We start from the raw sequence: 17,393 nt of genomic DNA on the forward strand, positions 1-17,393 counted from the left end.
GCAGACTACTGTGCACCATTATATGAATTGCTATTATTTTGTGGCCACACCCCTTTCCCGTGAAGCCATGCCCCTGCCGACGGTTTACGTTAAGGGAGGGGGGGCGCCAAAGCCATTTCTTGCACACAGCGCTAAAATGTCTAGTTACGGCACTGCAAAACATACTCCTTTACTGTTCTCATTGATTATTGCAATGAACATTCTAATCAATACCAAATTATGAGACATAGAATCACATAACTACTTATTGGGTTGAAACTTATTTTATAGCATTATACGTGCTTTTAGTTATAAAATGCAAAGCTTACAACAGTTATAAAGATGATTTTATATTTAAAACGTCAAATTCCTTTAAAATGGCTTAAGGTCATTTTTCTGGGCGTCTTGCCAATTTCTGGGAATCTTGACAAAAAACTCCTTTAATCTGCAGGTGTGAATTATTTTAGATTTATTAGCCTAACGAGCTAATAGGGAGTTGCTTGCCCTTAAAAATTATCTTTTTTAACAAGCTACTGTTTCTTATCAATAAGTTTTGTTTATGCAAGTACAAAAATTCACTTAATAAACTCTTAAAGGGGTAGGTAGGATTAATAACCCATATATGCATCTGAGCTAATCCTTGACCATTACCAATATGTTGGAGTGCATATTTCTTATACAGGTTGCTAGGCCTAAGGATCTCATGCATATATCATATAAATGTCAGCATTACTTATAAACCTATAAAAAATAGTTTGTAATACATCTAGAATGGCTGCCATTAAACAAAATGGCTGATAGCTGCTTTAGCATAATACTGTCTCTTTCAGTCCCTCGTTTTTATATTAATCTGACATTACAGTATATCTGGCATTACAATTTCTCTGCCTAACGAGTCTAAGCAGACAGTCTAGCTATGAAGGTGCTAAAGGCTATAACCCTGCGAGATGGTGCTTTCATTCTGTCTGATGGAGGATTGATGACCGTTCACTCATATCCATCAAGGTAGACTGTTCATGGCTCTTTCTTGCCAGACTTTTCTGTAAATCCTTAAACTTGGAAGTATCAAAACCTTTCTTTACTTGTTTCTTGCAAACTGAAAAACAGCAAAGCAATATCTTAAAACACAGATTATATTATAATTGATAAGACAACAATTTTTAACAAAAACATAAAAATTCCAAAAATCCATCCTTTGATTCCACTAAACCACTTAGTAGGATTTAGCCATGATAACCATCCCCAGTCACCCTCTAGAGCAGGCATTCCCACCCACGGTCCTCAAGGCACACCAACAGTGCAGGTTTTAGTGATATCCAGGCTGCAGCATAGATGGTTAAATCCAAATAACTGAGGTACTAATTAAGTCACCTGTGCTGAAGCCTGGATATCACTAAAACCTGCACTGTTAGTGTGCATTGAGGACCGTGGTTGGGAATGCCTGCTCTAGAGTGTCAGGGATATTGTTTTTGTTGGCATATGCTTGTTTTTCTTTTCTATTTCTTGGACATGCCATTGAACCACTTCTTGTGCATTATCTGTTTCATTAGTGATAAATGTACAACACATTCTACTTGTCTGGGTATATAATGTCATGCAATAAATACTGAAGTTCCCAATCTAATGACCCATAGTGGCCTGTCTGATTTAGGCCCACTTAGCCTCTGCATGTTTGTGTATTTTATTGATCAAACTTAACTTGGGCAAGTTTGCAGTGGCACCCAAGTCTCTCTCTCGCCTTAATTTTCACAGAAGTAGGCGTGGTCAGCAACACTTGATATGGACCATCAAATCTGGGCTCAAGTGACTTTCTCACATGTCTTTTCAGATACACCCAATCTCCTGGTTAAATTTTGTGGGGATTCAGAGCTGCTCCTGAAACTGGGAGAGAGGCAAAAACTAGAGAAAACAGAGGTGTCAGTTTCTTCAGTAAGACTTTTTTTTAACATATGCAGTCAAATCACCATATTTATGCTGTAACTCTTGTGGATAATAACATCCTATCTTAGGTATGCTATTAAACAAGATTTCATAAGGTGAATAACCTGTGGTTTTACTGAGTATGGTTCTACTATTAACCAGTACTAAAAATAAACACTTTAGCATCCCTTTCTGGTTTCTGTGACACACTCACTAATCTGGTACTCCATATCTGCAAATAACTTCTGAACTTAACTCTCTAGCTATTGATTTTGCTGTAGCTTTTGCCATTGGCCAATAACTGAAAATGTCTGTGGCTACCAATACATCTTTGGCAGTTAGTTATAGTCAATTTGCAGTCTTCGAAATGGAAAATAACTTTTGGGGATTTCTCCAAGGGTTGTCTTGACCTACTGTCCTGGATTAGACATTTCCACATATCTAGCAGGCTTGTACAAATTTGGCTGCATCTGGATAAAATTCTGGAGCTATCCATCTTTCATTAACTAAATTTCCCATTTGATCCTTTCCCAGGTGTGTGAGTCCATGGCTGACTTAACACATAAATGGATATAAGCTTCTGGGTAAGCATAACTTCTCTTCTAATTTCCATAAACCAGTTTCTTCTTCTTGTCTGGCTCCTCTTCCCTGCCATGCTGCTTTTTCTTGAGGACCTACTTGTTCCTGAAATGTCTTCAAATCCTGTAGATTAGGCATTTGAGGCTTTGTTTCTTCTATCTGTGTGGTATAGATTGCTACCTTCACTGGTTGTTTGGTTGCTTTCTTTATCCACAGGCTACTCTCTCGTTCTCTCCTGCTTGGTTCTGAAGTTCAATCAGTGTGGCATAATCAGGCATTTTGGTCTGGCGCTGGAATGGTTACTTTACTGTATAGGCTTGCTTTTTCTGCTAGGGGCATTTTGCTGCCCTCTTGGCTTCAGCATCTTGCCAGATTGTTGCCTCTTTTTTCAGGAGTGTTGTTTCTTGCGTGTGCCTGGATCTTCATCACTGCAACTTTTTTGTGGCCCCTGCAGAGCTCTGAACTGGTGTCTGATCAGTGAAGCATGTTGTATATCTTCGCCACTTGCCGTCTTGAAGCCTCTGCTTTTCCATATCTGGCCCACAATCCTGTGCTAGGATGGTAAGGATCCTGAGTCCACAACTTCAATTTCAGTAGTTACTGCATATCCTGTATAAGGAATCCCATCCTCATAGTATCTTGAACCATCCACATATAGCTCATGGTGAGCATTGAGTAGGGATGTATCTGTAATATGTGGCAAAGGTTGAGTTTCTTGTTCCATTAAAGCCACTCAATCATGGGAAAAAGAAAATTTTGATTAGTAGAACTATCGTCTTGATCTGGACCGGCCCTCTGGTCCTGCGTCCATGATGATCTGTCTGTATCTTCCTTTTCTGGACCACCTTCCTGGTCCTCATCATCATCTTCTTGCTGATCCATCAATAGGGAAGATAATCTGTTTCTCCCTCCTTTTGAATCTTGAGATTCAACACCTTTATTTATTAATGCTGGTAAAAGGGTTGCTGGGTTGAGCGTAGTACATCTTCTGATGGTCCCATTTGTTGCACTTAGCAGTACTACCTCATACTTGGTCAGCCTTGCTGCTGACAGGTGTTTGGTTCTTGCTTGTTGAAGCTTCTCTGTATCTGCATGCGGTTCCTGGATGATAAGCTTATGATTCAGCACTATGCCTGTGCTCTTGTCCTCTTCAAGGACTGCTGCTGCCACTGCTCTGATGCAGGTAGGTGCTGCTTGAATAATGTTGTCAAGCTTGCTTGAGTGGTAGGCCACTGGTCTTTGCTTTAGTCCGTGAATTTGAGGACTCCCAGTGCATGGCCTCCTTTTTCATGACAATACAAGGTAAAAGATTTACTGTAGTCAGGTAGTCCTAGGGCTGGAGATGAGGCAACTGCTGCTTCCAATTGTTCAATTGCTTCATTCATCTGTTGCTGTGTAGGATGTGGACCCTCCCTCACTTTCGGTGTTGTCATATAATGCTTTCATGTAGACTGATGCTAGAGATATCCATTCTCTGCAGTATCCCACTAGGCCTAGGAATGATCTGCCTTGCTTCACAGTAGTTGGCTTTTTTGCTTGCAGTATGAGCCTTTTCCTGTCTTCTGTCAGGTGCCTTTTACCGTGAGAAATACCATGTCCTAGGAAGATTACCTTTTGCTTTGCTAGCTGCAATTTCTCCTTTTGTTATGCACACCAGTGCCTGCAGGAAAGTACTGGTGTCAGAACTGTTATGCAAAACAAATGGACTCACAGACAGACTGGGGAATATGACATAACGTACACAGAAGGTGATAGGGTAACAAAATACACACAAGGTGAACAGAGAAGCCCAGAGGCTAAGGAACTGGGTATCTCCCTTGTATTAGAACTGCTCAGATGGGAAAAGCAAGATGTTGTGTTTTAATACGTAGAGAACCCGAAATGCTGTTGCTAAGGGCAACAGCAAAACCCTAAAGGGTTACCAACGGGTGTGGCAGTAAACTCCTTGGTCAGAGATGGAATGATAGACACAAGGAGAGTCTCCACAATCCTAATTCTCACTTGCAGTGCACAGGTTCAGCTTACTGCCACTAAACTGACCCCTGACACCTAGCACAGTGAGACAGGATTAGACAGGCAAGTCTTAGAATACAGCCGCAAACTTGCTAAGTTCACAGAGAAGTAACAGAACCCCAGCAAGCTAAACGACTGACTCCAGTCTTACTGCTAGGTCTGGATTGGCAGAGTGTAATACCAAATCCCCAGGCCTATTTGCAGTAAGCAACAAACAAATACAAAGCTACACAGTACTGGTTAACTTTCAGGAACTGACTAACCAACAAAGATTCAGCAGCATCTGCTTACCCTGAGAAGAGGCCTTATAAAGCAGGTGCTGTCCACGCCCCACTCAGACCTCACAGACTGTGAGCGCAAAAACCAGCACCGGATCCCCTGCCGTGCACAGAGCCTATAACCACTGCACAGCAAAAGACCCGAACCGGAGTATCAGCTGCGCTCAGGTTACTCCGCTAGCACTTGTCTCCCGGTTGCCATGACGACGTGGCAGCACAGGGCAGGAGACCCTAACAGTACCCCCCCTCTGACGAGGGGTCAAAGAACCCCTACCACCGGGTTTATCGGGGAACTGCGAGAAGAAAGAGCGTATCAGTCTGGGGGCATGAAGATCACAACTGCGCACCCACGACCGCTCCTCCGGGCCATACCCCGTCCAGTGCACCAAAAATGACAGCCGACCCCGAACCACCTTGGAGTCAAGAATCCTTTCAACAACAAACTCCCTCTGGCCACGTATCAGAAGAGGGGAAGGTCTTCCACTGGAAGAAGGATTACTAATCGCCCGTTTTAAAAGGGAACAATGAAATGTTTTATTGATACCCAAAGAACGGGGCAGATCTAACTGAAATGCCACCGGATTGATAACCCTGGTGATCTTATAAGGGCCGATGAACCGGGGGCCTAACTTATGAGATGGCTGTCTCAACTTCAAATTCTTGGTAGACAACCAGACGAAGTCTCCTAATTTGAAGCTGCAGGGTCTTTTCCGCTTATCAAAAACCCTTTTGGTCACTAATGACACAGACACAAGGGCTTTCTTCACTTTCCGCCAAATACCTCTAAGGACCGAAACCACAGAGGAACCACCAGGCGTGGAGTCCAGGGGGTCAAAAGAATTGGCCTTATTATGATGCCCATACACACAAAGGAAGGGAGAGATCCCTGTAGCAGAGTGAGCCGCGTTGTTATAGGCAAACTCCGCCATGGACAGATGAGCAACCCAGTCAGTCTGACACTTGGAGACATAACACCTGAGGAACTGCTCCAAGGACTGGTTCACCCTTTCAGTCTGCCCATTAGACTGCGGATGGTAGCCTGACGACAAGCTGACAGAAATCTGGAGATCGGAACAAAATGCCCTCCAGAATTTGGCCACAAACTGGGATCCGCGGTCAGAGACCACATCAAGTGGCAACCCGTGGAGACGCACAACATGCAGCATAAATAATTCAGACAGGCGTCTGGCCGATGGCAGCCCAACCAGTGGAACGAAGTGCGCCATCTTCGAAAACCTGTCAACGACAACCCAGATGGCTGTCATCCCCGAGGATTTGGGCAAGTCCACCACAAAATCCATTGAAATGTGGGTCCATGGCTTAGATGGGATAGAGAGTGGATGTAATGGGCCAACAGGAACCCCTCTAGGAGTCTTATTTCGGGCACAGATGTCACATGCCCGAACCCACTGATCTACATCCTTAGCCACGGAGGGCCACCACACCGCCCTAGATAGCAACTCCCGAGTTCTGGAAATACCCGGGTGACCTGCCGACTTCTTGGCATGGAATTCCAGGAACACTCGCTGTCTTAACCTAGGAGGCACAAACAAAAGACCTACCGGAAGGTCTGGAGGAGCCTGCTCCTGTGCTCTAAGGACTAATGATAAGAGGTCCTGGGTAATGCCCACTTTAATACATGATGGGGAAACAATGGGCAACGGCTCCTCGGTGGTCTCCTGGATTGGAGCAAAACTCCGCGAGAGCGCATCAGCCTTGATGTTTTTTGACCCAGGGCGATATGTTATCAAAAAATTAAAGCGAGCAAAAAACAAAGCCCATCGTGCCTGCCTGGCATTGAGACGCTTTGCTGACTCTAAATATGCCAGATTCTTATGGTCAGTGAGAATTGAGACCACAAACTTAGCCCCCTCAAGCCAGTGTCTCCACTCCTCGAGTGCATCCTTAATAGCCAACAATTCCCGGTTACCCACGTCATAATTCATCTCGGCAGGCGAAAATTTACGGGAAAAGTAAGCACAGGGATGAAGGCGATTATCAGACACTCCCATCTGAGAAAGCACTGCCCCAATACCCATCTCAGAGGCATCCACCTCCACCACAAAAGGACGCTCTGGATCTGGGTGTCGCAGCACCTTGGCCGAAACAAATGCCCTTTTGAGACGGGCAAAAGCCGCTTTAGCCTCACAAGACCAGTGAGCAACATCCGCCCCTTTCTTAGTGAGTGCCACCAAGGGCGCCACTATAGATGAAAATCCAGCGATAAATCGTCTATAAAAATTCGCAAAGCCCAGGAAACGCTGAAGCGCCTTCAAACTAGTGGGCTGCACCCAATCCAGGACTGCCTGTACCTTGGAACCCTCCATTTGGAAACCTTCTGGGGAGATAATATATCCTAGAAATGCGATTTGCTGAACTTCAAATTCGCACTTCTCCAGCTTCGCCCCAAGCCGGTGGTCTCTGAGTTTCTGGAGGACTAAGCGTACATGCTTCCGATGTTCCTCCAGGGAATGGGAGAAGATTAGGATGTCATCTAAGTATACAACTAAGAATCTATCCAAATATTCCCTGAGCACATCATTCATGAAATCCTGGAAGACTGCCGGGGCATTACAGAGCCCAAAAGGCATCACCAAATATTCATAATGCCCTGAGTGGGTATTAAAGGCAGTCTTCCATTCATCCCCCTCTCTTATTCGGATTAGATTGTACGCACCGCGTAGGTCAATCTTAGAAAAAATGGTGGCAGTACGAAGCTGGTCAAACAAGACCGAAATGAGAGGCAGTGGTTATGAGTTTTTAATCGTGATACGGTTCAATTCCCTGAAGTCGATGCAGGGTCGCAACGAACCGTCCTTTTTACCCACGAAGAAGAACCCCGACCCAACTGGAGACTGTGAAGGTCTGATAAATCCCTTAGCCAAGTTCTCCTGAATGTACTCTGCCATAGCCTGAGTCTCAGGACGTGACAGGGAGTACAACCTGCTCTTGGGAAGCTTAGCATTTGGCAACAAATCAATGGCACAGTCATAGGGGCGATGGGGAGGTAGTACCTCTGCAACTTTTTTGGAGAACACGTCCGCAAAATCTGCATAACACCCTGGCAATCCTGGCAAACTTAGCTGCGAGAGCCTGACTGGAAGGCTCAAGAAACTCCTGAAACAATCAGTAACCCAACTAAGAATCTCCCCAGAGACCCAGTCAAGTTGAGGATTGTGGGCCCTTAACCAGGGTAACCCCAACACCAATGGGGCAAAAGTACAGACAGTCACATAAAAGGACAATTTTTCAGAGTGTGTGGCTCCAATAAACAAAGAAATCTGGCTAGTGCAAGAGGTAATTTTACCTTGGGATAATGGTTCTCCGTTTAACCCACAAATCTCAATTTCCGATGCCAAGGGTACTAAGGGAACAGAGTGTTTCAGGGCGAATTGGCGGTCCATAAAAACCCCATCGGCCCCACTGTCCACAAAGGCCTCAGTCTTGACAGTTTGACCGAGGATCTTCAAGGTCACCGGAATGATAAAAGTCTTCTTGGGAAATTCTGACTTCTGGCCTGACAGGATATTTCCCATCACCCTCAGGCCCTGAAGTTTTCCGGCTTTTCTGGGCATGATACTACCACATGACCTTTATTCCCACAGTACAAACACAACCCCTGCTGTCTCCTCCGCGTCTTCTCACGCGAGGAGAGGCGGGTAGCCCCAATCTGCATAGGCTCCTCGGAAAATTCCTCAGAGTCTGAGGTTCCCTTGGGAAGGAAGGAAATCTCAGTCTCCCTTTCAAGCCTACGCTCTCTCAGCCGTCTATCCACCCGGATGGATAACTGCATGAGCTGATCCAAGCTATCAGGCAAGGGATATTGTACCAGTTGGTCCTTTATCTGGTTAGAAAGACCTCTTCGGTACTGGTGTCTCAGGGCTGGGTCATTCCACTGGGTATCATGGGCCAACCTCCGAAACTCCGTACAGTAAACCTCAACTGGCCTTCGCCCTTGCTTAAGGATCGAAATCTGAGCCTCGGCTGAGGCCGTCTTGTCAGGGTCATCATACAACATGCCCAGTGCCGTAAAAAAAAGCATCAACACTTTTAAGCGACGGACAGTCAGGCTGCAACCCATATGCCCAGACCTGTGGGTCTCCTTGTAGCAAGGAAATCACTATGCCCACCCGCTGAATCTCCGACCCAGAAGACTGAGGCCTAAGCCGGAAGTATAGCTTGCAGCTCTCCTTGAAACAAAAGAACTGCGAGCGATCTCCAGAAAAACGATCCGGGAGATTTACTTTCGGCTCCTTAACCCCTGCAGGTGCTGCTGCTGCGGGAGCTCCGCCAGCAGCCTGGGAGGTGTGCATTTTAATGGACAAATCATTAAATTGTCGAGTCAGGACCTGCACCTGATCGACCACCTGTTGCAACGTATTTTGAGGGGTATGCTCCATATTCCCACAAAATTTCAACAGGAGTATTAGGCTGCTGAATATGTTATGCACACCAGTGCCTGCAGGAAAGTACTGGTGTCAGAACTGTTATGCAAAACAAATGGACTCACAGACAGACTGGGGAATATGACATAACGTACACAGAAGGTGATAGGGTAACAAAATACACACAAGGTGAACAGAGAAGCCCAGAGGCTAAGGAACTGGGTATCTCCCTTGTATTAGAACTGCTCAGATGGGAAAAGCAAGATGTTGTGTTTTAATACGTAGAGAACCCGAAATGCTGTTGCTAAGGGCAACAGCAAAACCCTAAAGGGTTACCAACGGGTGTGGCAGTAAACTCCTTGGTCAGAGATGGAATGATAGACACAAGGAGAGTCTCCACAATCCTAATTCTCACTTGCAGTGCACAGGTTCAGCTTACTGCCACTAAACTGACCCCTGACACCTAGCACAGTGAGACAGGATTAGACAGGCAAGTCTTAGAATACAGCCGCAAACTTGCTAAGTTCACAGAGTAGTAACAGAACCCCAGCAAGCTAAACGACTGACTCCAGTCTTACTGCTAGGTCTGGATTGGCAGAGTGTAATACCAAATCCCCAGGCCTATTTGCAGTAAGCAACAAACAAATACAAAGCTACACAGTACTGGTTAACTTTCAGGAACTGACTAACCAACAAAGATTCAGCAGCATCTGCTTACCCTGAGAAGAGGCCTTATAAAGCACGTGCTGTCCACGCCCCACTCAGACCTCACAGACTGTGAGCACAAAAACCAGCACCGGATCCCCTGCCGTGCACAGAGCCTATAACCACTGCACAGCAAAAGACCCGAACCGGAGTATCAGCTGCGCTCAGGTTACTCCGCTAGCACTTGTCTCCCGGTTGCCATGACGACGTGGCAGCACAGGGCAGGAGACCCTAACACCTTTGAGGCACTGCAGTCTTGTTCTTCCAGAAACTTCAATAAGGACACTGTCTCTTCTTGGTACTTCTTTTCAGTGGTGGTGGCAATTAGCATGTCATCTACATACTGTATGAGCTGTGTGTTTTCTGGATAGAGGGGTCTCCATGTTTGTAATATTGTAAACATGGCTTCAGTGAAATCACTTGGTGATGTGCCCCCCCCCCCCCCCCCTGGGGCAGTCTTGTCCAGCAGTATTGTTTACCCTTATGTGTAGTAAGGGGGTACTGTTTGATGGACACTAGTACCGTTCGTTTTTTAAGTTGCAGTTGTAGTGGCTGTACTTTAAGAAGGCCTACATCCGTTTTTCCTTGGACCATAATCTATCAGGGACTGATGATGTCCATGCTGGGAGTTGCTGTTCCTCTTCATCTTTCTTTTTCTTTGAGAGGTAGACTTGTATAGCAGCTTCTATTTCAGGTTGTATCTTTGCTGGAATGTTGCTGGTATACTTAATGCCTTGTGGGGTGTACTGGATTGTTGCTTGCATTAGGGCTAGGATGTCCACTCCCAAAAGGTTGACTGGACAGGTGGGTGAGGTTAGGAATGCTGCTGGGACAGGTTTGGCTTCATTATTGATGAGTAAGGGCATCATCTTACTTTCTTGCAGGGGTAGGGCTTGACCTCCCAATCCAGTTGCTTCGATGGCCTGATCTGTAAGTAAATGTGGAGGAATCTGGTTGTGCACAAAAACAGTTCTTGAAGCCCCTGTGTCTATTAAACAATTAAGTTCTTGTCCTGTGGGTAAAGTCACTGTAATGGTACCTTTTGTTGAAATGTCAGTTGCCACAGGATACACAGATACTGTCACTGACACAGGGGTTGCGCATCTTCATACTCTGTCATCTTGTGCATGTTGGTTTACATATGGCTGGTCAGAAGTTTGCTGTCGTCTTTGCGTGAATCTAAGATATTTTCTGCAATCCTTTTGATGTCCTGGGAGCTTACACCAAAAACATTTGCCAGTCATGTTATTACCTTGTACATCCATTTGTTCCCTTGTTTGGTGTGGCTTTCCTTCTTGTCCACTCCTGGGTCTTGGTATCCATGTCTTTTGAGGACCTTGTATCAGGTGAACAGTCACTGCAGGAGTTTTAGACATGCGTTTGTCCTTCTTTTCCTTTTCCAAATCCTCAATGCCTTCCAGCACCTGTATCTGGAAAAGCTGAGGTCTTAATTCATTCTTTAAACCATTTAAAAAACTTTGTCTTTAACATTCTTGCTCCTGCAGCATCACATACTGGATATCCTTCCTCCTCTTGTCTAACCACAAGTTTATCATAGTACTGGCATACATTGTCTGTTTTCTGTACAATATCTGGTGTCGCGGGTGCGGTTTCCTGTATTTGGAAATATCTCCACTATACTCTTGCTAAGAGATTTGTTCCACTTGCTCTAGTATATCTCTCATCCGCTGCTGGCCTGTCTGCAATTTTTTTTCCTCTACCACCTGCTGCATCTCAGGCAGCCATTTGTTCCATAAGGGAATATTTTCCAGAGCCTACTGCTGTACTAATAATTTGCTCTAAATCTATCCAGCAAGGTCTGTATATACCACATACTTGTGACAATTGCTTAAAAAAATTATATACCACAGGATTTTTCCTTATATCTGGTAATTAATTTACAATTCTTAACATATCAGACTGAAACCATGGTGTGTAATGTTCCTGATCAATATGTCTGGGGTTGCAACGTCGGATTAATTTTCCCCTGCATTAAAAATGCATTACAGAAACTTCTAGTATTTCAGATAATAACAAAGTACAGTAGTAATGAGTCACTATACTACTGTCTCCAAATACCTAACAGCTGAGAACTTTTTCTTAAACCAAAATTAAAATACACATTGCTTATATGTAAAATGACTTATGGGAATATATAAATCTACATAAGTATGCATGATTACCCATTAATATAATTTGCAGTCATAAACATATTACATCTGTATATGTGTACATATTACAGTATGCTCTTTCATGCAGAAGCATTATTTATACATACTGTTTCTTTAACTCTTTCCTGAGCCACATTAAAACCTTTCAGCTTATAAACGAGGGGGCAGCAAAACTGCAATTCCCACTACATATACACATTGCTGTTTTCCTGTAATCTACAGCGGTGTGCATGTAATATAAAAATTATAACAGAGGGTTAGACATTTCTCTCTAATAAATCAAAGCATGTGCAAAGTCTGTTTTCTAGGGGCATTATGTTGCCAAGACCTATGACATTATTATTTCTCATATATACAGGTGATGTATTGAACCTCAATTTCCTGGGACAGTTTGCCAAATTTTTACAGTGTCAGAAAAACCACTTTTATTAATACAGTGTTTCTTATTTGCTTAACCCTTCTCCCTTAGTCAGGAACCAGTATCCCTTCCCCTGGGAAGTTTGCCCTTTTTAAAAATCGCACCAATACCATTAAGTGCTTTCCCCCCCCTCCCTATCACTGACAATCCCCAGGGTAGGCCTCTCCCTGGTTGTCCTACCATGTGCACCCACCGCATGAATGATCAGTTCACCTTGCGATATCCTTATGGGCTGAAACCGTTGCCTGCACTGCATAGTACTCAAAAACAAAAGTCAGTTTATGTTTATATGGGATATACCTTTATGGGAAAGTTAATCAAACCAACAATAAAAAGGTCAAATGAAGCAAACTATTTGGATCTTAATCTCTGACACAATAAAACTTTGATATTGCTGACTGGACTTTACCTAGTCCACAAAGACTTCTTTAACCACTGTGTTATACGTCTCTTATATCTGTCTCTAATTACATATATATATATATCGTTCAGGAGGCGACTCTGAATAAACCCCTCTACCCTTGTGGCCAAAGAGTTTCTCAAATCCGTCTGTGGACAGATGACTGGTGTTGTGGCATTGCCTTTTCCTCCTTGTGGTGGTGGAAAATCAATTACCAATGCTCCCCAAGTGAGCCCTGTATAATAGACTACTTCTTCTGGACTGCTGAGCTGTATCCCTATGATTATTGTTAAATTACTCTGTGAATCTGTACCTTGTCCTTCATAAATTCCTCCCCGTATCATGTATTCTGTTGCCCCTAGTATTCTTGGAATAACCCCGACTATTCTTAGAATACAGTCCCCTTGAGTTTGAAAATGTGTCCCGTACACACTGGGCAATCATACCTGAGCCCCATCTCTATTGACTCCAGCATGCACTTAGGGCAATGATATCCGAACTCCCTTTCTATTGAGTCCGTCTTACCCTTAAGTCTGAATTCCATGATACTATATATATTATAATGTGTGCACGACAATCTAGACAGTGGTTCCCTACAAAACTGAAATCACTTTGTGGCAATATCCCCTTAAATTCACAATATTCTGGTTCAGGTTTAAGATTATACCATAATAATAATAATAATGAACATTTACAATACTGACATGTCATTTGAGAAAGAGAAAAAAATGTTTGTAAATGTAAAAACTGAAACTGAAACTTATGTATGTACTTTATCAGAGAACACAAAAAACAACAAATTGTGCACTTTTTAAACAGACAAACAGTTTCTATATCATGCATACTATCTGCACATAGATGAACAGACTGGTAGATAGTATACAAACACTGAGAGAGCAATCAAGTTGAAAATGAATCTTTAGATTACTCACCCGGGGTTTTGTCATTGGTTGTATATGAGCATCAGCCGTGTCGTCATCTGCTGGCAGGAGCGTTAGTGATCCCGGGTCACGAGCCCCCATGTAACTGTTGGAGATAGACTCCGTATATCAATGTCCTTCGGTTGTCTGTTCAATACCCTCGAACATCAGTCAATGGTTCTGTACTTCGCAGCCAGCTGGAGACCAGAAATAATGAGACAACACACAGGAGATATGTAGAAGCTCAGCAAGTCATTTCTGATCTGACTCGTTGCTCTAGGAGCCTTTATTTATACACAAATGAACAAAGGAATAAAGGTATGGCAGTGTGTTAGCCAATCAAAGTACACTGTGTGCAAAGATAAACAATTATTTAATTAAAACCAATTATAGCATTCCTGAATATATTCTTATCACTGTTTGCTCATTAATTTAATGAGAAGGCCTTTTTCTTATCGCCATCTGGACATTGGGGGTCATTCCGAGTTGATCGCTAGCTGCTTTAGTTCACTGCAGCGATCAGGCAAAAAAAGGCACTTCTGCGCATGCATATGTGGCGCAATGCGCACTCGCAACGTACTATTACAACGAACGTTGTAGTTTCACACAAGGTCTAGCGAAGCTTTTCAGTCGCACTGCTGGCCGCAGAGTGATTGACAGGAAGAGGGCGTTTCTGGGTGTCAACTGTCCGTTTTAGGTACTACTGCTTAGTTTGCTATCTATGAGGACACCTAAGTCCTTTTCCAGTACAGAATCCCCTAATTTTACCCCATTTAGTAGGTAGGTGTTATTTTTGTTCTTGTTACCAACAAATTGTGCACTTTTTAAACAGACAAACAGTTTCTATATCATGCATACTACCCCATTTAGTAGGTAGGTGTTATTTTTGTTCTTGTTACCACAGTGCATTACCTTACACTTGTCTGTATTGAAGCGCATTCTCCATTTCGCTGCCCAAGCTTCTAATTTAACTAAGTCATTCTGAAGCGCCTCAGCATCCCCCTCCGCATTTATAACTTTACACAATTTGGCATCATCTGCAAAAATTGACACCATGCTCTCTAGACCTTCTGTTAGGTCGTTAATGAAAATATTGAACAATAGCGGTCCTAATACTGAGCCTTGCGGCACACCACTTAGAACTTCAGTCCAATTTGAAAAAGATCCATTAACCACAACGCACTGCTCCCTATCAGCTAACCAGTTTTTGACCCAAGTGCATATTGTGCTTCCTAGCCCTGATTCTTGTAGCTTGTAGATAAGTCTCATGTGTGGTAAAGTGTCGAATGCTTTGGCAAAATCTAAAAAGATTACATCCACCTCTTTACCCTGATCTATGTTTGCGCTTACTGTTTCATAAAAGCCAAGTAAGTTGGTTTGACAGGATCTGTCCTTCATAAACCCATGTTGATTCCTTTTAATGACCTTATTGACTTCAAGGAACTTCTGAATACTGTCTCTTAGAATACCTTCCAATACTTTCCCCACTATAGATGTAAGACTAACTGGTCTATAATTACCTGGTTCAGCTTTACTTCCCTTTTTGAATATAGGCACTACTTCCGCTATACGCCAGTCTTTGGGAACCATACCTGATATTACTGAATTCTTAAAGATCAAAAATAGCGGTTTTGCAAGTTCAGAGTGAAGCTCCATTAGAACCCTTGGGTGAATACCATCAGGACCTGGTGATTTATTAATATTTAAATGTTTTAATCGGTCACAGACTACTTCCTCGCTTAAATAAGTACCTATCAGTGGGATATTCTCATTATTGAGATTATGGGTTAGCCCCTAATTTGGTCCTCTCTAGTAAATACTGTTGAAAAAAACTCATTTAGTGTGTCCGCTATGTCATTATCATTTTTGCTTAAGACTCCCAACTTGTCTTTTAAAGGGCCTATACTCTCCTTCTTTAATCTCTTGCTATTAATGTATTTAAAGAATTTTTTGGGATTCGCTTTGCTTTCCTTTGCTACTAGTTTTTCAGTTTCTAATTTAGCCGCTTTTATTTCCTTTTTGCATATTTTGTTACATTCCTTATAGTGCTGAAATGACTCTGCTTCCCCGTCAGATTTGTATTTTTTAAATGCTCGCCTTTTCTTGCCCATAAGTTCCTTTATCTTTTTGTTAAGCCACATCGATTTATGATTTTTAGTCCTTTTTTTTGCTGCTCGTTGGAATAACTTTGAGTGTATTTTTAGCTAGCAGGAATTTTAGTACCTCCCATTTCTCCGTAGTATTTTTTCCTAAAAACAAACCTTCCCATTCAATATCCCTGAAAAATACCCTCATCTTTTCAAAATTTGCTTTGCTATAGTTTAGAGTCCTAGTTGAGCCAGTATAGGGCTGTTTATGAAAACTGATATTGAATGTGACCATATTGTGGTCGCTGTTTCCTATGGGTTCCCCTACTATAATACCTGATACCAAATCCCCATTGTTTGTTAATACCAGGTCTAAGATTGCATTGTACCTAGTTGGTTCCTCAATTAATTGAACTAAGTAGTTATCATTAAGTGTGTTTAAAAACATATTGCCCCTAGCAGTATCACATGAATCGTTTTTCCAGTTTATCTCTGGATAGTTAAAATCTCCCATCACTACTATGTCTCCTATTCCTGCTGCTCTTTCAATTTGCTTTAGTAACAATTCCTCATCAGATACGTTGATACCAGGCGGCCTATAGCATACACCCAATACTAACTTTTTTATTCCTTTTTATTCCTTTTTCCCCGCATGCAATTTCTACCCTTAATGTCTCGACAGTGTCTACAGTCCCCTCCTGAATATCTTCCTGTATATCAGGTTTTAAAAACGGCTTTACGTAAAGACACACCCCTCCACCCTTTTTATTTAGTCTGTCTCTCCTAAACAGTGTGTAGCCCTCTAGAGTGACTGTCCAATCATGAGATTCGTCCCACCAAGTTTCAGTAAACATCCGAAGTTTCACAGATAAAGCCATAATGGGACAAATATTTAATGGATCAATTTACTAAATTTGTCTCCTCTTTACATAACAACCTTCTCATGAGGAGTCTTGCAAGGCAAAAGAACAATAACAAATATGTATACACAGATCCATACTCTCCAGATTAATGGTAACAATGTTTGAAGGGGATCCGGTCATGTGATCGGCACTTGGGATCCCGGCAGTCACCATGCCGACGTCGGAATCCCAAGTGATCAAAAGCCCTACAGTCTGCATGCTGACTAACAGGGACTATTCCCATTTGTGGGTGTTCACGACACCCACAGAGTGAGAACATAACCTGTGACGAGCGCAGCGAGACACCAAGGGGCTTTGTTGTGCTCAACCCCCACCCCACCCCCCTGCCAGCATTCTTCCACACCACTTGTCACCCAACACTAACCCAGTTGAACTACCTGCATTCTGTGCATGCATCAACCTAGGAGTACCTATGGTGTGGCACCAGCCTGTACAAAGTAAAAAATCCCTGTGGTGTTCAAAAACATAATAATTCACAATTACTGTATTTCTACATATGCTGTTATATCTTCTACCCAATGGTCATTAAAATGGATTAGTCTAGGTTTTATGCTGGTGTTGAACATAAGAAGACACTGCAAATGGATGCATTGTGGACCTAGAACCTGAATGTCC

General features: G+C 43.1%; 1 long non-coding RNA gene across 1 annotated transcript in view; it reads right to left on the reverse strand.

Annotated features, from left to right (window-relative positions):
- Positions 1–1,408: 1,408 nt before the first annotated feature.
- The window catches only part of LOC134969149 (uncharacterized), a 99,538-nt gene continuing 83,553 nt past the window's right edge, over positions 1,409–17,393 (reverse strand). Inside the window, exons 2-3 of the long non-coding RNA XR_010189411.1 lie at positions 13,781–13,965; positions 1,409–1,878 (exon numbers count right to left, since the gene is read on the reverse strand). This is a non-coding gene — a long non-coding RNA (uncharacterized LOC134969149). The remainder of the gene's footprint in view (positions 1,879–13,780; positions 13,966–17,393) is intronic.

This window comes from Pseudophryne corroboree, chromosome 11 (assembly GCF_028390025.1).
Source record: "Pseudophryne corroboree isolate aPseCor3 chromosome 11, aPseCor3.hap2, whole genome shotgun sequence".
Taxonomy (NCBI): Eukaryota; Metazoa; Chordata; class Amphibia; order Anura; family Myobatrachidae; genus Pseudophryne; species Pseudophryne corroboree.